General features: G+C 39.0%; 1 protein-coding gene across 5 annotated transcripts in view; it reads right to left on the reverse strand.

Annotated features, from left to right (window-relative positions):
- SYT1 (synaptotagmin 1) overlaps positions 1 to 17155 on the reverse strand; it is a 526016-nt gene that overhangs the window by 389756 nt on the left and 119105 nt on the right. For 4 of the 5 annotated variants that reach the window (XM_030548647.1, XM_030548651.1, XM_030548645.1 and 1 more), the window contains exon 2: positions 9254 to 9363. The exons of the other annotated variant lie outside the window; for it this stretch is intronic. The gene's annotated coding sequence lies outside the window, so the exon portion shown is untranslated. The remainder of the gene's footprint in view (positions 1 to 9253; positions 9364 to 17155) is intronic. 5 annotated transcript variants of the gene reach the window in all.

The following is a 17155-nucleotide window of genomic DNA, read 5'->3' on the forward strand; positions in this document are numbered from 1 at the left end:
GCACTTGCAGGAAGAGCAGCCCATTGGAGCTAGCTGGTGAGGGCCTGGAACCAGGGTGGACCGGCAGCCCCCCTATCAATCAGTTCCCCACTCGCCTAAGCTCCCTGTGCAGCAGCTGTCCAGTAGGCTATCAATTGCTGGCAGTTCAGCTGTCTCTCCCCCCACTGTCATGTGCTGCTCCTGCCCTCTGCTCCCCGAGACTACTGCTTTCTGTGTGGGTGAGAGGGGAGAAAGAGGGGGCTGTCAGGGTGTCCCCCTTCCCCCTACTCCCATTTGCCACTTACCCCAACTTCTATAGAGCAGGGGAGACACAGGACAGGTCTCAGGACAGAGGGAGCTTGCTGGCAGCAGCTGCAGTCTCAGCAAGTTGATCTAATTAACAAGCCAGTGTACTTGAGTAGGGTTAGCATACTTAAAGGGGAAATACGCATCTCTCTCTCTCATATATGGTGTGTGTCTGTCTGTGATGCTGTATCCCTTCCCTCCATTCTTGCTGCCTTGTAGAGTGTGAGAGTTAACCCTTGAGGGCTCAGCCAATTGCTAGATCATCATTTAGCAGTAAGGCTTTCCCAGGGTAATATCCCACCCTCTGATTCCTCCACCTCAAGCAAGCTTCACAATCATCATCACTGTGTACCAGTATTAAATTGTTTGTTTAAAACTTAGAGAGAGAGAGAGAGAGAGAGAGAGTGTGTGTGTGTGTGTGTTTTGAAAAAAATTTCCCAGGAACCTAACCCCTTCATTTACATTAATTCTTATTGGGAAATTGGATTTGCTTAACATTGTTTCACTTAAAGTCACATTTTTCAGGAACATAACTACAACATCAAGTGAGGAGTTACTGCATCTTGCTAGGAAACAGGTTTCCTCTTTAGAGGACAGTGAGGTAGACAGCTTTCCCAAACCCCACCTGGATGCAATAGATAGATACCATGTGGAACTCAGTTCTATTGAACTACATTTCAAAATGGAAAGGCACTCTGGGACTTCCTGGAAAGCAGTGATGGATAGTAAAATTCCAGAGCACATTAGATAGCTCCTTCCCTTCCTGCTAACCTTGGGATAGGGATTCATACTTGTTCTGGGGATTTTACAAACTCAAAGGAACACAATGGGTCACAAGTTATACAGAAGATTGGTGATACAGTACATTTACATTTAAAAATACTGTATCCACGTCTCAGAAGGATTGGTGGGTCTTGCTGACACCAAGCCCACTGAGAAGGAAATAGATTTCTTGAGGGATAGAAGTCCTCTCCTCCTGCCAAAAGATCCACTGCAACAGGCAAGTAAATGGGGTTCAGAACTTTTTCAAACCTTCAAAATATTTGCTTCACATTTTGGTTTAGGGATAGGTGAAGGTTTGGACCAGTGCTTATTTTATTCAAACCAGTCTGTCCAACACTCCTACACGTCTTCATTTGCTGCTTCCCCCATTTGTTTTTTGTCCTAGTAAGTTTTGGTTCTTGAAGGCGGTTAAGTATTTTTATTCCAGGGAACCAACATTAACCAAACCATAACAATAGAATGACCTAGTGGTGATGTCTAACACCAGACCCTCCAGTACTCAAGCAGTAAGTGAACTGTGACATAGGCAGGCTGAAGAAGAGGATGGAAGTAATGACAAAAAAAAAAACCCAAAAAACAAACAAAAAACAAAACTAAAAACCAACAATCCCTGGTTAAATACTGGCTACCTTGTGTTATTCATAATTAAAGAGAAAGAAACCTAGTGGTTCATAATTGGAGTAGCTGAATCACAGAAACCGAGCAGAGGAAAATGTCTGGCAATTTAAAATCATCTAGCCAGCCTCCTTATGCTGTTAAAGATAGAACACGTCTGAGTGGCCATATGGATGAGCCTGCATTCTAAACATAAAGCTGCATATACATCTCTCACTATTATTATGGGATATTTTCCATGCAGTACTTCATGTCAGACTTTAAAGCTAAAGTAGTGTCCCGTGCTGCTTATAAATGGACAAAGTGCACGTTTTAAAACATGGAGTATAAAAAGACCATAATGTATCTTTCTTACAGCAGCAAACATGGAAAATGTATTAACACACACAAGGAGCCATTTTGCTGCTGGTGAAAAAGGGAAGCAGAATGAACAGCAGTGCAGAAATATACTGGAAAAAATGTGTGTAAGTCACAGTGCGCTGTACACAACTATTCACTTGTAAAGTATTTCCGAGCTTACCAAAGAAGTATCAAGCACCCCCTATGTTCATAAATAAGTACAATTTTGCTGCAGTTGAATGAAATTTCATGTGCTGTGCTTCTTTTATTACAAGTCTGTGCAAAAGACAATTTGTCCATTATTTAGGTGTTTGTTATATTCTCCAGTACATGTGCATTTTAGCTGATGTGGACAAGAGTTCTACCATCCAATACAAATCATAACAACAGCTGTCTTTTAGTAAATACTGTAAGACGACCTGCACCTCTCCTGCCAAAACCAATCACATACACTAAGGATGCCAACCTGCTGTCTTTCATCTGTTCTCCTGCCCCTGAAAGGTAGACCTACGTTCCCTACCTGTGTTATAAGCTCAATGTACAAAAGTACAATTTTACCTTATACTGTACTAAGATTTATAAAATAGAAAGGAAGCCCATTTCATTTCAGCCATCTGTTTCTGAGAAAGAAAGAACTGGAATGATGTTAAGTGATGGAAGCTCTCTGTCCTGTCTCCACTTGCTCCTTTCTTTTTATTTATTTATTTTTTTAGTGCTGTTCCAATAGATTTTAAAGCTTACTTACAAGAACCAACATATCAGATGTACCTAACTGTCCCACCTCCTGGCAAGGCTCACATTATAAAGAAAAATTTCTTCCCACCCTCTGTCTCTACACACACTGATCGCCCGCCCCCGCTGGTCAGTGCATGTTACATGCCCCTGCCACTGTATACACAATCCAAAGAGAACACCTGAGCGTTACAGCTAATAATTTTGGAGTTTGGCTCTTAAACTCAAATTATACAGACTCATGTGTTTAACTCGGGAAGTTCCTGTTCAATCCCTGACATTGACAGGATGGAGGCCAGCATGGAAATGGAAGCTATATCTGTACAAATAGCTTATTTTTTTGTTAGCAGGTAGGTCCAAATAAGTGAAAAATAATGTTGGTTCCACCCAAACCCAAAATTTTTCAGAACTGTCAGCAAATCAAAAAAGTTGGAAATGTTTCATTTTGGGTGTAACAAAGTGTGATATTCTTTAGCGTACAATCTGGACTGTTCAGCAGCTGTGTCCCCTCAATTCTCCAAGCTGGGACGCATTTTACTCTACTTTGCTATGAGAACAACCACTCCTGGCCAGTACATGCAACATCATTCCTTGATGAATTACATGAACGCTCTGGCTAGCCACTCATGAATTATATATAGGATGACACCAGCAACTTCCCAGTCCCAGATAGTCCCCCAGAAATATTCATCTTATACTGCCCAGCACCCTCCTGCATAAAACAAGCTCATAGAAAGTCTGATATTTCATTAATGGAAATTGATATGCACAGTCCTGTTATCGCAAGTGAAGGTTCCCAACACCTCAATCCAAACACACACTGGTTTAGATAAAAATCAATAAATCTAGTTTATTAACTACAGAAAGACATATTTTAAGTGACTACAGGTAATGAGGCATAAAAGTCAGAATTGGTCACAAAGAAAAAAAAATGTAAGAGGCAAACTAATATCTAACTTACCAAGCTAAGTGTACTTAAAAACAAAAGGTTTTTCCTCACTATAAGCTTACAGCAGTCTGGAATCTTATAAACTTTACATACAATGGTGCCACACACATTGTACCAGGAGAATAATGCTCAGCAGATTATGAATTTTAAAATGATACCTCAGAAGGCATACTTCATACAAAACTTATCATAGTTTTGTAAAAAAGGTGAACATAATGTAGTCTGTCATACAAAGTGTTTTGGTTTGGGCATTACAAAATCAAAAGAAAAAAAAAGGGTTGGATTTACAAAAAACAGCATAGAGGCACTGATAGCCTGCATGTATCCAACAGTCCACTGGTTAGGGCACTGTATATCAAGAACATTTTGCTTTGCCCAAAATAGTTTCCTAAGTGACAGCTATAAAAATAGAATTAATATTCTTTAAGACTAAACTTGTGTGTAAATTGCAACTTAGAAAATACCAGCATTTCGTATTTCTATAGACTATGTTTGATTTTCACCCCCAAAATGTCAACTAAACACCACCATACTGTATTTATTATTGTAACGGGGTTGCACTCACCTCTCAACAGTGCCCCCTGGCCGAGAGCATTTGCCTGCACTCTCTCTCTTGGCAGATCTTCAGTGATTCAGCCCTCTGGCCGAGTCGCATACACTGTCCACCTGTGATAAAAGCAACGCAAACCCCTTCTGGGGTACAAGTCCAACAGGGGCCTCTCTCAGTGCCCTCTGTGAAATCTCTCCGTTTGTCCCTAATCCAGAATGGAGCAGTGCTGCAGGGCTCCTTCCTTGGAGGCAGTTTCTTCATCCTCTCAGGGCCTTTCTGGCCCCAACTCTTCAGTTGGCCCACTACAGTTCAGTCCCCTTTCTGGAGTGCCTCAAAGTCCAGGCCACTTTCCCAGTGGCGAGGGGGTGGACGGGGGGAATCTGGGCCCACCCTCTACTCCGGGTCCCAGCTGAGGGACCCTGTAGATAGCAGCTGTTCAAAATGTCTCTTTAAATAAACTGCATTGCTGCTATAATTCCCTGGGCCATTTCCCTGTGGCTCCCACACACTCTTCACCCTTACCTCAGGACCTTGTCCTCATGGAGTCCCAGCAGCCAGCCTGGAGCACCATCCACTCTCTTTCAGCTCTAGCAAGGAACTGAACTCACTCTGGCCCTGCAGCTGTTCTTATACTGACCTGCTGGGCCATGGTTGGATGCTTCCCACACAGCAACTCTAGACAGCTTGGAGGACCTCTTTACTGCCCTTCTCTGGGATGGGGTGTGGCAGGGCCACAAGAATATTTTATAAACACACGTTGTGTTTTATTTTGTATTTTCAATATACAGGTCTTCAATGTTTCCACTCATTTAAAAAGGGAGCAAAATATAACACTTGACCTGTACCTACATTATCCACGCTTCCTGAATTTTATGACTTCCTTTACAGATGAATTCAAATTCACCCATATTTTCAATTCTGCTTCCATTTTCCCAACTGCTCAGTACTTAGAGAATCAATTTTATTTTGCAAACACAAGAATACAGGGTTCCTCTCTTCACAATTTTCTTTATCTTGACTGGCCACTCTGACTGGTTCATGTTACACTGAAAAACTAACAATGGCTTCTTTTCTCATCTCTGCTGTGTTTGGACAACAAGTACACCATAGAATCAAAAAACTGTAGCAAACGAGATAAACATGATAATTAACATGTCAGAAAGCTATCAGGAATATGTAACAAATAATCCCACAAGACTAATCACTCCTTGTTTGGATGATGATTTATTTTTCTTTGTGGGCATATTTGCCATGCCAAACCTGTTCCTTGCAATCTCTGTTTCCTTGAGATATCTGAAAAACTAAGCTTCAACACGCACACTGTATTTTTCCAAATATTAGTGTGATAAAAAGCCTTGATCGCTGCCTCGCTAACTAGAACATGTAGCTATTACTTTGCATTTTCCCTCTTTATTCCATTTTAAGAATCAAAATAGATAAGCACTAACAGAAGCCACTGTTACCAATATCAAGGAGGCACACACACACACAATATATATATTTGAACAAGTTGAAATTCTACATGTCAGTAGCAGTCAGGTTACTGTTGAAAACTGCTAGATAATTAAATCCAAGAAAGAACAGCGAATTTTGGGACCTCTCATAATGATGTGATGTGGTGTCAAGCACAGATAAGCAGTTGTACTTCCAAAAATACAAAGATTTCACATAATATCTTTAAAAAAATAGAAGAAAAGAAAAGAAACCAATTGTTTGGACAAACTGTTCAAACCAGTTGGTCATGTTGTAAAAGTCAATGAATTGCTTTGCTTGGTTCTCTGTCTCTCTCATAATGTCAGGAACAAACAGTAGTAGTAATGCTGAGAACACTTTAACCTTATACATTTCCAGAATATATAGGCATATATTATATATATATACCAGTTATTACATACTGTGGTTGCCATTGGAAAGTTGACCATAAATGTGGCGTTTGTGGCATTATTAACATAGAATTTGAATGATGACAGTTAAGCGGTGATTATAAACACACACATACTATGTACATTGTGCATTCTTTATCTGTATCAAGCTAGCAAGGCTGAATGGACAGGAAGTATGGTCAGAAGGATGCACCATGGCAGAATTTAGCCTGTTTGCTTTTCTTTCCTAGCACAAGATTCAAGCCACACTGGATATGAATAAACAAACAACAAAAATCAGTGGCTCTCCACTTCTACTATAAACCGCTTTGCTGAAAATAAAATTATTTCCATAAAATAAACTTTGGGGCAGATTCTGAGTTCATAAGCAGCATAAAGACAGACGAACTTCCTTGAAATCAATGTTCTTACAGCAGTAAAAAAATAAAAATTTAAAATTAAAAAAACCCATCAGAATCAGACCCAATATTTATGAAACAGTAACACTATACATATTTAGGACTAGGGTTGCCAATATTGGATAGGTATATTCCTGGAGGTTTTATCCCATGATCATAATCTTTAATTAAAAATAAAACTGTAATTCCTGGAGACCACAAGACAATCCTCAAGAGCTGGTAACCCTATTTAGGACCCAATCCTGCAGTCCTACATAGGCAAAACTCTGCTTTACCGGGAGTTTTAAATGTGAAAAATTTGACTGCAGGATTAAGCCCTAAGTAGAATTTCTTCATGATTTGGATAGGCTAATTCTTGTCCATGTTCTTAGTTACGTATCCTATTGTGAATCACAGGTATATGTGGGTAAGCTGTTTAGTAGCAATCCAGGTTCACACACAGTCAGATGAGAGTGCAAGTCCTGGAAGCCACAGTTCAAATAGGAACTTCAACTATCAGATCTCAAACATTTGCCAGTTCTCATTTCAATTAGAATGACTTATCTACGAGAACAGATTTAAACATTGGTGACTTATTTAACTCCCAGACACATATTCATATTCCCAGAAGAAGCTACACATGACTGAGACACACGATTGCGAACAAAGATGGAAATTAATATTTATCATCCTAATGAACATACTACTACTGCAATCAAGATTCATTTTCAACAGTATCTGTGGGAGAAGGTGTTGGAGGAGTAAGATTTTTTTTCTCCAATCTCCATCTCTCCTTCCCTTTCTTACAAATTGCAAACATTTGTATTGAATTTTTTGTACTGAAAATAAAACAGGCTGTAGGCAAAACAAGAGCCAGAGCTAAGGTCACAGATGGACTGAAAGACTTAGCTTCACTGGGACCCCCCTCTACAAATAGAAAAATAATACTAATCATTTGTAAGTGTATTATTTTCATAGGGGACAGAGCAGGACATATTGCTTTTCATTCACATTTAGCCTTTCACTTGTTTTGTGAACTTTTATTGGGTACTCTCCTGGCATTTCTCCAGCTTTGTAGGTTTTTGTCTGTCTTTTGACCTGTGAATTATCTCAAATTCTAGAAGCTCTCCATCACATCCATCAAAAACACACACACACGCACGCACGCAGCAGGAAGCTCTATCGGAATTAAGTCCTTACAATGTAAGCAAGAAAAAAGTGGTATGAATAATGTGTGACATGCATCACAAGTCTTGAAAATAACTTCAGACTATGAAAATACCTTTCAGCAGTTAGCAGGAATGGTACATACTATGGTATTTTAATCAAAAGTTGTATCAAGCTTGTAACAATATAGGGAATCTAATGTTTCTCTTGTGCTATGACTTCCTAGGGGAGAATGTCACCCAAGTGTCTCTAGATCTTTGGGCTGTAGTAGGCAGAAATACCTGTGTTTAGTGTACTAAGAATAAACTACATTTCGATACATAAAGCCAATTATTTCAGTTCATATTATTTCAAACATTTACTAATTCAAGAGGCATTGAAACAAAGCTAAAAGAATTAGTAGTGAATATTACTTCTGAAAGCATCTGTTTTCAGATAAGGAAGTCAGAAGTAATGAATGCAGTTTTAACAGTAAGTTAACTTCTGATTAAATATAAACTATTACTCCAGCAAAGAAGAACAGAGAAATTTTAACCTCAAAACATCCCTTATCAAAGACATTCAGCATGTGAATTGTAGGATACAAAAGAGCGAGAACTGGCCTTTATTTACCATTATCTAAGTACATAAGTTTTCATTAAAAAAATCTATTTTTTAAACTAGTAACCATTTGAATTTTTATTTCCTCTATGGTAATTCAATTCATTAAACGTAATTCTGAGTGTCTGGACATAATTAACTTTTATGAATATAATCAATATTAATAATATAAAGTGTCAGGACTGTGGAATTCATTTATGGTTTCTAAAATCGGAATATTCAGAAAACATGGGACTGAATAAAAAGATTATTATTCATAATTTAATTACAACTAACTTCAAAACACTCTCTTACATTCAGTACAAGAACTCAAAATGACAGATTGAGGGAGTAACTTGATTGGCTAATGAAGATTCTGAGCTGTGTAATAATAGAATTGGATGAAACTCATTAGCTAAAACAATAAAGCAGACATTTTATAAACACAACTACACTGTTCATAACAATGTAATGTATACAGTTTCCATGGATTGAGACATATATATGTAAAGCAATGATACATTCTGCTATACCCATCAATACTGTATATTAAACATAGGTTAAACCAAAGATAGATAACCTTGCCTAGAAGTGATATGTACAGTGGTGTACAAAAGCTCAAAGGCAGATGCCACAGCATATTTTTTTTATGATGCACGACTGCTCAAGATCATCTATAGATAATGAACCATGACAACTTTGAATTTGATGAAGCATAAGTTGATAGTGAAAGAAGGCAAAGGAATGCTAGAAATTTTTGAACAGTCAGCAAATGCAGACAGATTGTTTTTTGCTTAGCCTTGCAATCTGAAATAGCAACATAAGAGCCATAAAAATATGCCTCCACTAATTTGACACACTCTTGAAATCAGAAAAAGCCATGTTTAGAAAAAATAATAATTTTCTCTATAGAAAAGTATCATGCACTAAAACATTTCACAAGCTATGCAAAATCCACATGGATACCAAAATTTTTTTGGTGTTTTTAAAATACCTTATATGATCGGCATCAATGCAGTTTTCTGTTCACAGGGAAATCTTGAGTGAAGTATGTACCAGTCAGGTTCTAAATTCTTTACTGCTCAAGCTCACTTTTCTTTTTCACTTTAAAAAGAGAAAGTGAGAGAGATTCCATTTAAACACTGTCCGGCACCTCTTTACTTGCATTTGCTATTATCTCTTTGCCCACAACCAACTTCCATTTAGAAAACACATTAATTATTCATGGTTTGTTCTATCCCCTTCAATTCTTGATTGTGAGAGGTTGAGCGGCAACAACGGAGAATCAATCATAAGATCTACAAAAATGAACCTTGAATGAAGAAATGTCTTCCTTCTTTATGTTGATACTTTATCATTGACACATAGGGTTTTATTTATTTACTTTATTAAATGTGACAATATTTTTTGTTTTCTGCACTTTTTAAAACTGAGGCAAATGTGGTGAATTTGCCATTCTAGTGCACTCACACCAATGAGATACTTCTATGCCAGCTGATAAACATGTGAGAGAATGATTCCATAGTTTTAACTTCTTGATCATTCATTCATCTTTTTGCCTGTTTGAGATTAAAGGCCATAATACATAACCAAAATTATGTGAACGTTTATCACTCTCACCACAATGCTTTGCTGATATGGACTTTAGAAAAGTCAATGGAAACTTGGGGCAACTAAAGACAGGAATCCCAGGAATCCTTACTTTAGTCAGTGTTGAGTAAACTCTTTACTGTAAAATGTGAGGATAGAAGAATTTGGTCTGCAGGAATCACACTTCGTTTTGGGTCACAGCCCACAGGTCTTACTCAGTTAATATACCTAATGGATTCAGTTGACTACCGTGGGAGTTTTGGCTGGGTAAAGATTATGGGGACTGATCTATAGTCTACTGAAATAAATCAAAAGGCTCCAATTGATTTTAATAGGCTTTGGATCAGTCTTTATAGAATTTGGCCTTCTGAGCAGATGGCTTTTCCAATCTGCTCTATAAACACAGTTCACGCAATATGGAAAGTCTTCCTTTGGTTTAGCTTTATCAACAAAGAAAACAACCACAACAACATAATATTATGCTGGAAGATGTTAATGACTGAGAGCAAGCAGGTCTTTTGAGCTGTAGGCAGTCATAGACCTCATTAAAGTTTATAGGCACGTGAGCCACCCTTCATTCATTGAAATGGAAGGAGCAGTTAAGATCATTTATGGAATAAGATACCTGAAAAACCAAACCCCTCTTCCCTTCCCCCCGACACTGTGCCACAAAGGAAGACCGGAGCGAGAACTAACTCAGGGAAAATGAGAGGGTTTTCCCTGGAACTGACTGTGAACACAAGGGCTGGGAGGTTGTTTGGTTGCAGCTGTGGTTTTCTGTATGGGTGACAAAGGCAGAAAAGAAGGCATCAGTGAGGGTGGAAAGGCAGGCTGGGAGTGATAAGCAAGAAAACTCCCTGCTGTTGCTTATTCCAATTGGGGTCAGGAAAACAGGACTTTACTCATCATCAATTTCTCTTCCTAATGAAACAATGCAGCAGACCCTGAATATTGGCTAACCCACTTGGACAAAGGTGCAGCAGTAACAAAGATCAGTTCAAATTTTTTCCACGTTCTTGGCTACTCCTAAATTTCCACCCACATCTTACATCCGACTTCAGGTTAGGTAAATGAGTCACCTCACCTAGTGATTTAGTAGAAACAATTTTCCCCAGATCAATACCTACCGAAGATGGTGGGGTGTTTCAGACAAACAGGTTCTTTGATACAAGTCCACATTAAGGTGCTGCATCCAAAGAGCTAAATAGCCTTTGCTGCATATTATTAACATTAGAGTTGTGACTATAAGCCCCTGTGCTAGTGCTGTACAAACGCATAATAAGAGATAGTCGCTGAACTGAAATCTAAATAGACAAGGCAGTCAAAGGACAGGAGAAATGATGTGTCCTACTCAGTTTTCAGATGAAGAACTGAGGCACAGAAAAGCAAGTGATTTTTTCACATTATTGTGAAGTTCAGGCTTTTTCCTTATTTGCAAGGTCTTGGAAACAACTGTAGCAGAAGACATTAAATGCATTTTCTTAAAAATCACTGAAAGCACAGTATTAAAATTTGAAATTGCAGAAAAACCAGGAGATTGTGCTCAGAGATATTGCTAAATATTTTCTGAATATTTTCAATAGCTTTAGATTATTTTCTGCAACTCCTTTATTAGATGCTTGAAAATATCCTCTTCTCTTCTGTGCCATCAGGAATTTCAAAAGAATAGTTTAGTATTAAAAAAAGGAATAAAATGACAAAACAGAATTACGTATAAATCTAAGATTCTTCAAAATTCCCAATGATGCATTGAATCCTCAAAGAATATCCTCAGTTGCAAAATAATTACTTTCAAATCTAGCTCTTCCAGAGCCACTTAAGCAGAGGCATCCTTAATGCTGTCATTTCCTAACTTCTGAGTACTTGACTTTGTAACCTTAATCATGTTTTAACATTATTTTTTATGCAATTTCTGAGATTCAAATAAGAAAAAAAAAATAAATAGAAAAGTCCATCATGAGGCATCATACTGACACTCACATCGGTTATCAACAGGTTTGGAACCTTTTAATCTACTGCCCAGACCTCTGCCACTTGAGGTAATGATAACTGATAGCAGTAGTAATTTATTATGAGGATCATAATAAGGGGGATCAGACACACACTTTGCCCGTGAGTTTCACAGATATTTGCTAGAATGGTGAAATTCAGGGGTCTTCAGTTTCATTCCAGGCTTTGGAGGGGAATGTGCTCTAGTGGGCACAGATTCTGCATGTTCCCATTCCTACTCCCCAAGCTTGATCCCTTCTGCCCTGTTCCTTCCATTCTGTCCCAGTTCTGTCTCTTCCCCATACAAAGTTCCTTGGCCCAGTCCTATTTTCCTTGCCTACCAAGTCTCTGTCTCCAGTCCTCAGATGTCTCATGCCAGTCCCAGTTTCCTTACCCAGCTCTCTCTTGTTTCCTCCTTCAAGTCCCAATCTCTCCCCTTCCCCTGATGCTCAGGCCCAGATCTACAATTGGATTTAAGTGCCTGAATCCAAGATTTAGGATGGGAAAAGAGGCCTCCTTTATAGCCCCGCTTTAGCCCAGCACCATAACTACTGGTTTAAAGTTCATAAGGGAGATCACCTCCTCCTCCCAACCTCCTGGATGTTGTATAGAGTTAGACAGGTGCCTAAGCCATTCTCACAGGAAACACCTCAGGCACTTGACTCCAGGTGAGGGGTTCCCAGTTATGGATCCCAAGACCAGATAAGCAATTCCCTCCACCACAGCCTTAGGCACTTCACTCCATGAGAGGGTAGGGGCTTAGGATACACTCCTCTCACCAGCATCTCCCACTGGCTCACATAGCCAGCTCCCCACCTAGCACGCGGGCTTTTATGGATCCCATTAATTGCACAGGGACCCTAGGCACCTAACCTCCAGTTTGTGGATTCCAGTGATTTTCTAGGCACTCACAAGATAAACACTGTGGATCCAGGCCCCAGTCTCACCTCCTCCCCACAAATAGTGCTAATCTCTTTGCACAGCCAGTCCCAGCCCTCCCCTGCTCCTCATCTGGTTTGTCTCTCCCCACTTCCCTCCCCACCCTGATGCACAGTCTCCTTCATGAGGGTCCTCTTCCAATCTCCAGTCCCTCCCATACCCCCTGCCTGGAACAAGAACCCAGTCTCTTTGCCCAGACAGTCCCATTTCTTCTGAACCACAACTCCTTGTCAGATCTCTCTTCCACCCAGCCCTGTCTTCCCCATCATCTGCCAGTCTCCTTGTCCAACCCATCATAGTCTTTCCTCTCCAACTCCTAGTTTCTCCCCTCCTCTCCCACTTTCCCCACCCCAACCTCCTTGTCCCAACTCACTTCTTTGCTTCTCCCACCCCCACAAGTCTCGCTTTTCTCTTCTCTCCATTCACATCAGACACCTAGCCGGGTGCCAATAAGTTGTGGTGGAGACATTAAACACAGAAGAGACAGACTCCCTGCTCTCACCTCTAGTGCCCTGTCCTATTCCAGCCCAGAGCATCTGGCAACAGCCATTACAGGGAAAGCCTTTGTAACCCTGGGCTGGAGCATGCTTAGTTGCTTTGTGGGAATAGAGCATGCAATCCTGTCACGTGTAGGATCTCTGAGGGGATGTATCATGCTCAGTTTCTCCATGGGGTCAATGCTAGGAGCCATGAGAGAGTCAAGCATGCTTCCTTGGACAGAATCTTCAGAGATTTTAGCTATTAAGCTCTAGCAAGTCTCTACTGAGCATGTGCACACTGCAATTTTTCCAATATATCTCGGCCAAATTTGGGTGGATTTTCCCAGGGATGTCAAAGAACAACACTCTTGACACAAAGTCCACCCCTCTTCCAAATTTCAATTCCCTGATAATTTTCCCTAATCTCATTCTTGGAAACAGCTGCACCATTTTGTCTGAAATAAAATAATAATAATAATTAATAAATGTTGACCTGAATTTGATACGTTAGTTGTTATGGCTCACCACTGATCACATCCGACCAGAAGATTTATAGGTTCTTGTCCAATTCAGACTACAGAGTTCAAGAACTCAGAGTTCTATATCAGGAGAGGACTCTAGGGGTGCTTGGCAAAAAACACTTACACTGAGGACAACACCAACTTGATAAAAACTTTATTGAGATTAATAAAAGAATAATAAATGCTATGAAACTTATAACTGCAAAACAGTAAAAATTCCAAAACTTCTGGTGGTAACATTCTTATTATAAGCCCTAGTTTATGCTGGGGGGATCAATCTAAATTATGTAACTTAGATCTATTTACCATGGTGTCTTCACTGTGGTAAGTCAACTGCTGCTGCTGCCCCATTGACTCCACCTGCACCTCTCACCAAGCTGGAGTACAGGAGTCGAAGGGAGAGCACTCGGGAATCGATTTATCACATCTAGACTAAACATGATAATCGATCCCTGCTGGATCGATCGCTGCCCGTGGATCCAGTGGGTAGTGTAGAAATACCCTAAATTCCTTAATTTAACATACTCACACCTTTCCTTGAGGACCCAGTAATAGGAGGTGAAGTTCTGGCAATGGTTCTGGCTTCCCCCAATAGTTAGAGATATTGAGTAGTTATACTATACTGCACAAGCTGAACTGATAGTGTGATAGAAGATAGAATGATAGGTAGATAAAAAGGTAGTCTATAGAATATAGGAGAACTAAAGAAAGAGCTAAAGACTAGAAGAAGCACTAAAAGAGTGAGTTCCAAGACACTTCCTCACCAGGTATTTTATAGGACCCTGACACTATGTAATTCAGGCCCAACCTACTATACCCAAATTTTATTTCTGTACCCTAAGAAATTTACAGGTACCCTTATCCTATAGGTTACTGGATTATGACACTTACTCTCTATGTATTAATAAGGATTATCTCTAGCCAAAAACTGCCAACTCTTGGTGACTTCCAAGTTTTGGTGTACCCTGCGGTTACCAACCGGTTGTAGACACCGGATAAACCTGTTTAGTCATGTGTATAGTTCTTCCCTTTGGTTGACATACTCTTAACTGATTATACTTTTTGCTATATAGCAGATCTTACCAGATTTTACAGGCTGATAAGTTTTGCTGAAATGCAAGAAGCCTATGTATAATTATGAGGAAACACATATCATATGCCTCAACACATCCTAAATTCAAAGGAATTAATACTGATAAAATACAAGAATGAAATGGATTAATTCAGAAAGAAACATATTATTTGATACGGCTGGCTAGATTAGTAGGACATTATAGCTAGCAAAATAATTCCATGGGCTACATAAATAATAAGTTCAGCCTAAGGCAGACATCCAGAATGGAAAATTTCATCCCAATGGTTAAACTTAGTGAAGTTATAAGCAACTGAAAACAGGGTTTTATAATGGAAAGTGGTGGGCAACCTTAGGTGGTGACTATTTGTTTAAGAGTCTTCCTTGTGTGAAAACCCTATTTACAGCAATATTTTGATATCAATAGGAGTTAGTTTTTGGGAGTCCAGAAGAAATAGATAACTTAGTCAATAATGTACATTTTAGAATATTAATAGAAGTGATAGTGAAACATGATCCATGTTTTAACAAGTATTTGTAGGTATAAAAAGATGTTTTAAATCGCTAAGAACAAGTCCCTTGGGTTACAAAATGAGCACCTCACTTATTGGACAAACAATGCATAATACTCTGCATAATGAAATAAAGAAGCCTAAATATATGCAAACATGGCTATTGAGACAAAATGCAGCAGGAAAACGAAGCAGATGTTTTTGGTATCCTACTACATTATGAAACACAGCAGTGATAGATGATTTTAAATGCTTTGTTCTCATAATACTTCTCACTCTCAGTACATAGTTATTTGCATGATGCATGTAGAACACATGAATATAGTCAAATTTCTACACAATACTGCATCTATCAGCACTTTGATGGGCTATGTAGCAAACTGACAGTTTTTGCTGCATACCAACTGTTCTTTATGGAAAAAGTTCTGACATATCTTTTGTATAAATACAAATCACATGCAAAAATCTTTTCCATTTGCATTTTGTATCCAAATTTTCAGATTCATTAATACCTGTTCAAGCTAATGGCTTAGGCAGACCATTTTAAAAAAATGAACTAGCCTTTCTTCATTGAGATCCTGGTCCTCAAACAGCCTCCCAGTACAATTAGTGTCTTTTTTCAAGGGCAGGGGGAGAAGGAGAGAGAAGTCATCATGAATGGGCAGGAAAAGGCTCTCTTATCTAGAAAGGTCTGTGATCACCTAATACAGGATGGTAATAGCAGCACTGTAAGATGTAGGTAAAATCAAACAGTAAGTCTAAACTTTGTCTAGAAAAAAATTCAGTCCAACCAACCAAAAACAAAACAAAACAAACGTTGACTGGCCATTTCCACAGTTTGAAACAAAATGTTGGTTATCAGTTGATTACAGCAGACTTCATTATCCAGACCCAAGAAGGGCTGTTCAGTTGTTACTCCCTCTTAGAAGGATACAGAGGTCAGTGCATTCCCTTGTTTTGCTTGCATATGAAGACTGTAGTGTTTATTTAAATCTGAAGATAGTTTCAGTTGCATTGTAAAGACTAGAATAAATAGGTGTGCATTAGCCCAAGTAACTTCCCAACATCTCTTACACACTCAATGTAGTTTGAGAGAGAGAGAGAGAGATTTTACAAAAATTGAAATTTTTCTGCAAGAGGAAAATATTCTCTGTAGACTTAAAAAAGAGGTCTGGTGAACCATACAATGAGCTCATGCTGACATGATGTAATGATAGCCAAAGTAACATATCTGAATGCTTACAAAAATATGTTTATGCTACTGTAGCATCGAGAGGAAATTTGGTGAAACAGAGTATTTGGTATCTGCCAACTGATGCCGAGATACTTAATGAGACATTCCCAGTTTGTTCAACAACTGGACTGGCTGAAAAACAAGAATTCTATTTCACCAAAAAAAATTCCACAAAAAGCTTCAGTTTTGATGAATCTACATTTTCCAACAAAAAATGTTTAATTGAAAAAAAAAAAATCCAGACTGGTTTCATTCAACAGCTAGTGGATTAACTCATGTACCCTATATATTTCCTCAGTAGACACAAAAAACCAAACTCCTATGGGCCAAAGCATGGGTGCTGGAACAATTTTCATAGTGGGAGAGCTAAGAGCCATTATAAACAATGCAGAGCACATACCTTCTCCAAGAAATTTGCAGTTTAAGACCAAAAAAAAATCTAACAAAGAATGGGGATAAATACTGGGATGATAAGAGAATGGGAAGACAAGGGCTACAATAATGGATTATGCAGCTACTGAAGTTAGTAAATTAATGTATCTTGAGGGTTACAAAGCTTT

Source organism: Gopherus evgoodei, chromosome 1, assembly GCF_007399415.2.
Source record: "Gopherus evgoodei ecotype Sinaloan lineage chromosome 1, rGopEvg1_v1.p, whole genome shotgun sequence".
In the NCBI taxonomy this organism is placed as follows: Eukaryota; Metazoa; Chordata; order Testudines; family Testudinidae; genus Gopherus; species Gopherus evgoodei.